Genomic DNA, 9,578 nt, shown 5'->3' with positions numbered 1-9,578 from the left:
ACTTCACCACTACCAAGGAGAGGTCTTAGGAGGCTCTCTCCACATTCTCAGGAGGCTAAAAGAATAGAATAGGGTTCTAACTATGAGGTTCCCTCATGTAGGCAATAAAATAATCCAAAAATCACAATTTTCATATTTAGTAACTAGCTAGTCAACTAAGCAGTTGACCAAGCTCTGACAACAACTTAGATCAGGGAAATGGAAGGCCAAATCAACTCAAATTTCAATTGGGCTTTCTCCTACAACTCAATCAACTAGTCTAGGTCAAAGAATTACCTTCGTACCAAGTCCGGAAGTGCATTAGGTACTTCAACTAATCTCCCCCTCTTCTAGGTGCAGCTTCTTACCAAACATTGACTATCACATCCACCCAGCGGTACCCTACCCGCCTACCCATGTATGTGATCCACAGTCCCAAAGATCAAGTATCGAGCAACCATGCCTCCCACATATGAAATAACACAATCATGAACAATAATATAATCGAGGTCATAGCATATACCTAGTGCTCCACCTGTAGGAAGTTTCCAGGATGTCACGAACATCATGGGCAATATCATGCAGCAGCAAGCTACATAGTTTATTCAGATGATGACGGGTTTTATGACTCTGCACAATGAGACACATACTATCACATCCACCCAGCCGGTACCCTACCGAGGCATACCCGGTGTGTGATCCACAGTCCCAAAGATCAAGTATCGAGAAAACCAACCTCCCACATATACAATAACATAATCATAAACAGATGTAATCAATGTAATATCATAAGAACAATGAGATTAAGATAAGAAGAAGAGAGACAATATAATCAGAGTGCGGAAATAAATGATACCAGTATATGAAAAATCACAAGTAGAGAGTATGTGGAGAAATCACTCCCAAAACGCAGCGGAAAAGTAGTTCGAATACAATGAAGGTTACAATCCAGTTCTCAAAAGAAGGGAAAGAAAGGGATAGACAACTAAGCTAATTCTCTTCGGTCTTATACAATATATCCTCGTAAACATAAACAAAAGAAACAAGACATGGCTACCTCCGCTCCGGGGTGGGACTAATCCTGGTATGCAGCATAATCCATCGAGGGATCTTTAGTGTAATCTTTGTGATCCCAAGCACCTTGAGGGTAGTATGCTTCATCAATGGGCATCTTGTAGTATGGGCCATCATGTTCTTCTGTTCCTGCAGGATAATCTAACAAAATATTTGCACAAAAAGGAGTGAGTTCGAAAGAACTCAGCAAGACAAGTTATTCCATAATAACATAAATAACATGATACAAAACATAGCATGATGCAATATGATATGAAACAGACAATGCATGTATGAATCAAACTCTATGTATGCTGGTCTCTATGGAAGACATGCTTTAAGTCATAGTGTGAAATTCAGCCCTAACCCTGACCCAGAAACCCTGTTGTTTGTAGATCCAGCAACCCAAACTAAGGCAAGAAGTCAGCTTTGGGCCATTCCAGTAAAAGACTTGATGGCTGGATTGAAATCCATGAGTGTTGATGTCAATGTTCCATTTATGGAAACTGCACCCTGATGAAGATCGGATTAGTTGATGGACTTGGAGTGCTCTCTCGTATTGGTTCGAAGGCATTTCTACCTACTAGGTATGTCACTTTAGGTGTGTGCAAAACCCCTTGATGTTTGGACTTGATATGAGCCTTCAATTCCCTGTTTTGAAGTTCGTTGTTCGATTGATCAACTCATTGGTCGATTGGACCAGTCGACCAATAAATCAACCAATTGATTCTGTTTTTTAAAATTAGGTTGTGACTACTCTATTTAAGTTTAATCTCAGGAATACTCCGCCACATATGTCTCCTAAGCCTCTAGAACGAGTTAGAACCCCTTTCTAATCAATTCCCTTGCATCCTTGGTTGATATCTCGCAAGAACTCAAGTGATCTTCATCCTCCTGCATCAAAGGTATGTTTATAATCTCTTTTCTTTTCTATCTCTGATTTTCATTTCTTTGATCTGTTCTGGATTGAGATCAGGAAGGAGATGCTGCATTCTTGCAACCATCTATTCCATGATCTCATTCAATTCTTTGAGATCTATGATCATCGTCATGATCTCAACCTTAACCAATTAGATTCTTGAAACCCTAGCCAATTATTTCTTGAAACCCTAACCCTTGTATGATCATTCTGGAAACCTTTTGGTAACCTCCCATGTGAGGGAAACCACCTCATGGGTAATATTTAGGTTGATCTAAATTAATATAGTTTTTCTTGTTGTTATTGGCAAATCATTAATTCCCTCCCTCCTGTGATCTCAACCTTTTCATGGGAGCCAAAAAGGGTGAAACCCTAATTCTTGGATATATGTTAATTGACCCTGTTAATAGCCAATCAATGTGTTTTCCTTACAAGAATTGTATCCTATCATCCTCTAATTATTTACCCTTGATCATACTGTGTTTTCTTCATGATCCATGATTTAACCTAATTAGATTAACCTTTTGGTTCCTAAGTTGTAACTTGGAAACTTGATTTGGTTGGTGGTTTGATGTCCTCTACATACTAGGATACTACCATTATAGTTTCCCTCTTATTTTGTACCCTTTTGAACCACCAAATTCGGTTTCTTAATCTAAAAATTCTGATTCTTGAAGGCTACTGTCTCTGTTTGTAAAATCCAACTTTTACCTAACCTTGACCCGACCCGGTCATTGTTATGTTTGTAGGTCCAAAGACCCGAAGTGGTGGTAGGAGGGACTTATGGGCCCTACTGGTTGATGACGTAATGTCGGAATTCCAGTTTATGGACATTGATGATGCTGCTCCTTCCTTGAGCACCTTACCAGTGTTAAGTTAGAATCTGCGCACTGATGAAGAGCGAGACAGTTGAAATAGCAAACGGACTCCTGTGCATAATCCGAAGGTACTCCCTGAAACTAGACCTCTTGAGTGAACTGTAGGAGAAAACCCCATGCAATTTGACCTTGTATAGCCCTCCAAGTCTGCACCTAAAGTTGCTGAACTATTCTGTAAAAATTCTGCGAGAGTTTGTTTTGGTCGATACTATTGGTCGATACCATCGACCAAAGGTATCGACCAACAAGTCTCACTGAGCCCAGATTTAAAGATTCTTAGAATATTCTTTTCTATTTATTTATTCCTCGAGACTGGAGCCCTATTCTCGCGTCTTTAACTTCTGGGAACGTGAGAGAGCCTCCCAAGAACTCCTCCTTGGTAGTGGTGAAGCATCTTCTTCATCAATCATTGCCAACCACTTATTCCTACCTTCTTGTTCCACTTTAAAGGTATGACTCTCTCTCCTAATCACTTTCTCACTCATCTTTTCTCTATTTTACTGTTGGGACCATGGTCAAGGTGTTGCAACCTTGCATACACCTTGCCATGAACCTTCTAAACCCCATACAATAATGTTTTCACCGATATGATTATGATTGATTCACCTCATGATCATTGACTACACATTTCCATGATTTATTGCTTACCAACTTGCTTTATTTACCAAAACTGAGATGAAGCTTGTGATTTACCTAATCTATACCTTGCATATGTGCTCCATGTTACTTCTAAACGATTCCCTACCTAATCCCCCATGTTTTCCCCTAATTTGCATTGAGTTATAGCCAATGCTATGATCTACAACTCTTAACCTTAATATGTCAATTTGGGGATTTCCAAATGGACCATTGGATTATGAAAGTTTCTTGATAATTAGTGTCCCCATGTTGTGCTTAGACTATCCTCCAAGTTTCATGTCAATCCGAGACCCGGAAGACCAAATCTGGGCAAGAATCCGAAAAGCCAGCTTGCTGTCCTGGAATTGATTTGGTCGATACTATTGGTCGATACTATCGACCAAATGTATCGACCAATAGAGTTGCTGTCAGCAACTTTTGCCCAGTTCTGATTCGTTTGATCTCCGATTGTTCTGATCTCTTCTCTAACCTTTCATATATGCTTGTTTAGGACTTTAAGACTATTTGGGGCACTGCTTGTGATCTTGGACCATTCTCTTCTCCGATTCATGGTAAGGATAGTTATCGATGTAATTACCTAGGATATGGAAATCTTGACTTGGTATTCCTAACCTAGTAAATATAGTTTCTATTTCATATTCTTATCATGTTAGACTTGCTACATATGTCTTTTAACAGTAGCTTTGTGTTTACATTATATTACTTCAATGTTTTATCATGTTTATCAATTTCAATATATGATGACTTATGTCAATGTCATGAATCGAATGTTTATTATGACGTTGTATCTTGTGAACTGATATGATGAACTTGGGCATGTGATTGCTTAAGTATAACTTGGGATTGAGGGGTACCCTACTGGTGCTTCTGTCCTTGGACATCGGAGGGAATAGTATGGGATGTTCTCCGAAGGTGTCCATTGACGCTTTCCCGGGTTATTGAATGACATGCATAGGATTTGTCTAGACGTATGGCTAGGATGTCCCTATCATATCAGACCCGATTCGGAAGGGCATTGAGACCGAACAACCCGTGGTAGTAGTGTGGATTTGTGGGCGCTCAAGACCGGTATCCACTCCGTGAGAGGACATAAATTGCATTACGGTTACCCGAAAGGGGCCATTTATTGGTAGGGTTACAAATGGCTAGACTTGGGCTCACGGGCACTCAAGACCGGTGAAATGATCCGTGAGAGGGACGTGAGAGCTTCCCGTTTACCATTTGTGGATGACCAATAGGGTTGATGAGTCCGGTGAGTAATATCCGTGACTCTAGTGTGAAGGATACCGGAAAGGATCCCGAGAGGGGAGGAATGGAAGTATCTGGAACTGGCATGATATGATTAAGTAGATGACTTGCATTGGGCTAGGCTATACCCTGACATGTGCCAATACTTAGACCAAACGGTGATGTGAGAGAGCGGTGACCGAAACCCCCAACCATGGATTTGTCCGAGAGGGATGCAGGACCCAATTCCCCCCGGTGATGAGTGACTGAGACTACCTAAAGAAGTATGGTGCTATGACTTAAAGCATGTCTACCATAGATGACCAGCATACTTAGAATAAAGTCATATTGCATTATATGCCTCATATCATCTGCATCATTTTATGATTATCTTGTGGTTTATGTGTGGTGGGATAACTTCCTTGCTGAGTTCTTTTGAACTCATTCCTTTTCTGTTGCAATATTTGGTTAGGTTATTCTACAGGTGATTATTCTGATGGCACCCTCCCTGAGGCGGACCCGGATACCTCATACTACCATCCGGAGGCTGGCTACGTTGAAGACTTCGGTGACCATACCGAAGAAGATTACCAGGCGTACCAGGGTTAGCCCCGGAGTTGTATGGGAGCAGTCATGTTGGGTCTCCATGGTCCTCAACTTTGAAGAGGATATATTTATTATGGAGGAGACTTATGAGTAGTTACCCCTTTTTTTTGTGACAGTATACTTAGAAGAATTGTAATAATTTTAACTTACCTTTATAACTTGAGACGTGTACTTAACTAAATTTTGACCTCACTTCCGTTTGGTGAAGGAGTGGATTCCGCCCACTGCCTTCTTAATTTATCTGATTTGATATTTATTCCGCACTCTAATTATGTCTGACTCCTTATTTCTGAATTCCATGGTCATTCATTGTTAGTTTATGATTATTATCTGTTCATGATTGTATTATCGTCGATGTGGATTATGTGGTCCCTGAACTATGGATCTTCGGGGCTGTGGATCACATCCCGGGTATGCCAGATAGGGTACCGGCTGGGTGGATGTGACACTGTTGGTCTACTCATTGGTCGATTGGGGTACGATATGAGTGCTCGGGCTTCATAGTATAGGCCCTAAAAGTCATCAGTACTTGTAGATAGATCTAACAACAGTGTTCCAAAAAGGATGAGTTCAAAAGAACTCAGCAAGGCAATTTATTCCACAATAACACATATAACATAATAGCAAAACACACAGGATGCAATATGATATGAGATAGTCATGCAAATGTGCTTCTAACTCTATGTATGCTAGTCTCTAGTGGCAGACATGCTTGAAGTCATAGCAACCTACTCCTCTGGGTAGGTCTCAAATCACTCTCCCTCAACCATCTCGGTATCTTGGGTTCTCCAGTGGTACTTGGGTCATGCATCCCTCTTGAACATTCCATGGCTAGGGTTTAGGTCACTGGTCTCTCACATCACCATTGATCTGAGTATTGGTGCATTTCAAGGTTAATCTTAGCCTAATGCAAGTCTTCTACTTTGTAATATCAAGTCAGGGTTAGATACTTCCATTCCTTGCCTCTTGCGATCCTTTTCGGTATCCTTCCCACTAAAGTCATCGTATCCTATGGCTACAACCAACTTAGACTATAGACACACCAACCCTATTGGTCATCCACAAATAGTAAATGGGAAGCTCTCATGTCCTCTCACAGGTTGGTTACCGGTCTTGAGCGCCCACAAATCCCCATTGTTGCCATGGGTGTCTCAATTCCCTTTGGAATTGGGTCTGATATAACAGGTTAATCCTAGCGAAACACTACTAGACAAACCCTAGGTATGTCAATCAATAATCAGGGAAAGAGTCAAAGGGCACCATAGGAAAGCATCCCATACCACCTCCACTGTTGTCCAAAGATAGAAATGTCAAAAGGACATTCCCCATTTGTCAAAAGCCTACAACACATGCACAAACCGAAACCCTAAAATTCTAGTGATTCGTTTTATGTCTATTCATCATCTCCTTCAATCGGAACTATCCTTTATTCAGATACAAGGATCCATTTTCAGACATGATCTCATCAAAATCCTTGATGGGGAATAGAATCATCACAAATCTTAACAACACATTAAAGATGATGGATCCACACCATTCAAAGAGATGAGGAAAGAATGTAGAGGTTGTGAGATCAACTTACTTCCGATTGATATGCTAAAATGACGAAGGATTGGATCTTCTTCACCAATCACACTTCTCTCACCTTCCAGCATATGTTCTTTGCCTCCTAACTGTCCTCAGCCATAATCTCAAATATAATAATGAGTAAAAAGGTCAAGATGGCTATATATAGAAGACTGGGGCAAAATAGGGTTTAAAATCCCGCGAGAAAACCTGGTGGTCGCTTGGGGCGGTTGATTGGTCTATCAACCGCCTTAAGCAACCGCCCCCTAGTACTTTTTAGTGCTTGGGTCCTTTGCTCAAGGGGTTGATCCCCAACTCAAACCTAACCCTAACAAACATGTGGGGGAGTTCTTGCCTTGATTCTGGACATCTTTAATCACATCTTAACTTCAATTGGTGATCCACTTTCCCAGTCCATCAGGGTTTCTACAGGTTCTTCTTTGGATTCCCAGTAAAGCAGGTTCTTCATCGATGGAATCCAGATCCATGTGTCACATCCACCCAGCTGGTACCCTACCAGGCATACCCGGGTATGTGATCCACAACCCCGAAGATCGAGTATCGAGGAACCATTACTCCCACATACACGATAACATAATCATGAACAAATATAATCAATGTAATGACACAAACAATGATATCAAGACAAGATTAAAAGAGACAATATAATCAAAGTGCGGAAGTAAATGATACCAAAGTATAAATATAATTAGAGTGTAGAGAGTGAGCGGAAATCACTCCCTAAATCGCAGTGTAAAGTAGTTTGAATAACAGTAAAGGGGTTACAATCCAAGTCTCAAAAGAGAAATAAAGGGATAAATGTCTAAACAAATGTTTCCTTAGTCTTATACAAAATATCCTCGAAAACATAAACAAGAGACATGAGGCATGGCCGAATCCGCTCCCGAGAAGATCTAGTCTGGTAGACAAGCATAATCCGATGAGAGATCTTCACAGTAGTCTTCGTGATTGTTAGCACCTTGATGGTAGTGTGACTCATCAAAGGGTGCTTCATAGAATTGACCATCCAGTTTTTCGGTACCTGTGGAATAGTCTAACAAAACATTTGCACAAAAAGGAGTGAGTTCAAAAGAACTCAGCAAGGCAAGTTATTTCATAATAACACAGATAAATGATACAAAACATAACATGATGCAAGATGATTATGAAACAAATGATGCAAATATGATTCTAACTCTATGTATGCTAGTCTCTATGGTAGACATGCTTTAAGTCATAGCACCATACTTTCTTGGGTAGGTCCGGTCACTCTGCTCCAGTAGGCAATGGGTCTTGCATCCCTCGGGACAATCCATGGCTGGGGTTTAAGTCACCACTCTCTCACATCACCTTTTGGTATAAGTATTGGCGCATGTCACGGTAAAGCCTAGCCCAATGCAAGTCATCTACTCAGTCATATCAAGTCAGATCCAAATGCTTCCCCTATGGCTACAACCAACTCGGTTCAATATCCTTCACACTAGAGTCATGTACCCTATGGCTACAACCAACTTGGACTATGGACTCATCAACCCTATTGGTCATCCACAAATAATAGACACGAAGCTCTCACGTCCTCTCATGGATCATTTCACCTATCTCGAGCGCCCGTGAGCCCAAGTCTAGCTATTTGCAACCTAACCAATAAATGGCCTCTAACGAGTATCCGCAATGTGATCTATGTCCTCTCATGGATTGGTTACCGGTCTTGAGAGCCCACAAATTCACATTGCTACCACGGGTCGTTTGGTCTCAATACCCTTCCGATTTGGGTCTGATACAACAAGGACATCCTAGCCAACACCACTAGACAAGTCCTATATATGACATCCAATAATCCGGGAAAATGTCAATGGGCATCACGGAAACATCCCATACTATTCCCTCTGATGTCCAAGGACAGAAATGTCGAAAGGACATTCCCCAATCCCCAATCATACTTATCCAATCACATTCTCAATTCCATCATATCATACATAAATGATATTTCATCATATAGAAAGATATATCATAAGATGATCAATCACATATGTAATTAACAAGAATGAATAATCATGATAACAAAAGAGTATATAAACATGGTACTACTGTCTTGAAGTACATACAACAGTCATATGATGTTTAGAATACAACAAAAAATGTAAATCTACTAAGCTTCCAACATAGTGGCAAGATTCACATAATCCGTATAACTATGATAATAATTGTCCTTACCTTAAATCGAATTGAAGATAATCCCAAGATCAATTATAATGGTCCCAAGTTTAGTACTTGCACCCTAGACAATCATATGTGCAATATCAAAAGAAGAATCAAGCAAATCGGAGGTCAGATAGATCAAATCGGGCAAATACATCAATGATGTGTTCAGCTGGTCGACTGGCTGGTTGACTGACTCAGTCGACCAAGCAGTCGACCAAGTGAACAGTGTTGGGGCTGAATTGAGATTTTTTATCAGAAACCTATCTTCCGGGGATTGGATCACTCCGAAATTTGAAAGGAATGTTAAGAATAGTAAAAGAAGACTATCTAGCAAAGATTTAACATCAATCAATAGTCTAATTAAGAATCCCTAATTTGAAAACCTAGCTTCTATATGCTAAACATCATGTTCTTCAATGAAATCACTTGCAAATGCAAGAAACATTAGGGAATCAATTAAAGGAATGATAAGCAATTGATTAGAATCATATACTAATAAGAAAACAAAC

Source organism: Hakea prostrata, unplaced genomic scaffold, assembly GCF_041222555.1.
Source record: "Hakea prostrata isolate BN-2017 unplaced genomic scaffold, UWA_Hpros_2 contig_110, whole genome shotgun sequence".
NCBI lineage: Eukaryota > Viridiplantae > Streptophyta > Magnoliopsida > Proteales > Proteaceae > Hakea > Hakea prostrata.
This window is presented reverse-complemented; position numbering follows the sequence as displayed.